At 42.7% G+C, this 2,021-nt stretch overlaps 1 pseudogene; it reads right to left on the bottom strand.

Moving 5' to 3' along the window:
• The window catches only part of LOC142358175 (large subunit ribosomal RNA), a pseudogene marked incomplete at its 3' end in the record, with an annotated part of 2,901 nt that extends 1,382 nt beyond the window's left edge, over positions 1-1,519 (bottom strand).
• Positions 1,520-2,021: the final 502 nt, after the last annotated feature.

Genomic DNA, 2,021 nt, shown 5'->3' with positions numbered 1-2,021 from the left:
TGCTCCATTGATCGCTTCGCGCATACACTTGCGTGCATACTTTAGCGCAATCAATGTGTCCTCCTACACATGAATATCATTTTTGAGCTGGTGAGGCTCTTTTTCTCTAATCTAACTTGCGTTAGATATTGATATTCATGGTTGGGTATAGGCCACGAGCTCTAGTGCCATCCATTTTCAGGGCTGATTGATTCGGCAGGTGAGTTGTTACACACTCCTTAGCGGATTTCAACTTCCATGACCACCGTCCTGCTGTCAGTATCAATCAACACCTTTTGTGGTGACTCATGAGCAAGTAGTTAGGCGCCTTAACCCAACTTTTGGTTCATCCCACATCGCCGGTTCTGCTTACCAAAAGCGGCCCACAAAAAGCTTGCATTCATAGTCCAAGTGCAATTAAGTCACAAGGACATCTCACCGATTTATAGTTTGAGAATAGGTGAAGGAAAAATTTTCCCCCATTCCTCTAATCATTCGCTTTAACCGATGAAATTGCTTTGCGAAGATTTTTCAATCTTGCTCAAGCTTTGCTATCCTGAGGGAACTTCGGAGAAACCAGCTACTAGATGGTTCGATTAGTCTTTCGCCCCTATGCTCAGGTCAGACGATCGATTTGCACGTCAGAACCGCTTCGGGCTTCCACCATGGTTTCCCGTGGCTTCGCCCTGCCCAAGCATAGATCACCATCTTTCGGGTCGTGTGCTACTTGCTCTGGATCAGTCATGCAATAAGAGCAAAACCGTCCGTGGTTGCGGGACACCGAATCGGCGCCCTCACCACACAAAGTAGTGCAATTCATAAAAATTACACTGTTCACTTTCATTTCGCGTGTGCGCTTTCAATGAGCGACAACACTTGCAAGCAACTCACACTCCTTGGTCCGTGTTTCAAGACGGGCTGTAGAGAGCATTGAATAGGAAGTTGAGGTCAGACAGGCAATCAAGATCAATTTATCTCATTTTGTTTAGAATCAACAAGAAGAATTCCGAGGAAAACTTCTGCTCGATTCATTAACAAGATTTGCCAAAAGACGACAACTACACTACTCGGTAGCCGAGAATATAATATCAAGGCATTGAGTATGGTAACGCTCACTCCAGTTCCCCTTCAACAGTTTCACGTACTTTTCACTCTCTCTTCAGAGTGCTTTTCAACTTTCCCTCACGGTACTTGTTTACTATCGGTCTCGCTTTATAATTAGCTTTTGGAGAGACATATCTCCAGCTTCGAGTTGCACTTTCAAACAACTCTACTCATAGGAATGAGCCATTATGACTGGTATCGAAAATGACCTTTACAGGATTTTCACCTTCTTTGATGCTACTTTCCAGTAGACATCAGGACAAATTCACCAGTCTAGCATCAAACCATACCGGACACCGAGAAATGTTGCCATTTCTCTTCCCGATGAGCTTTTCCCTGTTCATTCGCCATTACTAAGGGATTCTCAGTTGATTTCTTTTCCTCCCCTTACTGATATGCTTAAGTTAAGGGGGTTCTCTCGCCCAATTCAGGTTATGTAGTTGATTGTCTCTTAATTGGTTCACTGACCAATATGAGACAGAAACCGATTCAGCAGTTTTGTTCGCTACTACTATCAAACACAGGTCGAAGTTTCCATTCAGTCATTAATTCCAACTTTCAAATGTTGTTGTTTCAGCTTTCGCTTACTAGAAGCAACATAATACTCGCTGCAATACAGACCTCGGGAAACCCTCACCGTGAATAAGGTTCACTCACATATTTCACTACATTTTGCGTGGGATTGGAGATGAGGCTACTCGTTCTTGCTCAGTACTAGGCTGAAAATTAACGAAACTTCGTTACAAACGTTCACATGTTGATGTTTCCGCTTTCGCGTACTCGAAACAACATAATACTAGTCTTTGTAATTTAGTTTCATAATTTCAACTGTTCTCATGCAGAATTTTTGCTCATTCTTATCCCAAATTTTGACCTGGCTACTAGTTACACTCCTTGTACTTATTGCAAAATGACCACAAATTTCAACAGCTTTCACA

The sequence above is a fragment of the Convolutriloba macropyga genome, unplaced genomic scaffold, assembly GCF_964194025.1.
Source record: "Convolutriloba macropyga unplaced genomic scaffold, txConMacr16.3 SCAFFOLD_5019, whole genome shotgun sequence".
Classification (NCBI taxonomy): Eukaryota; Metazoa; Xenacoelomorpha; order Acoela; family Convolutidae; genus Convolutriloba; species Convolutriloba macropyga.
This window is presented reverse-complemented; position numbering and strand designations above follow the sequence as displayed.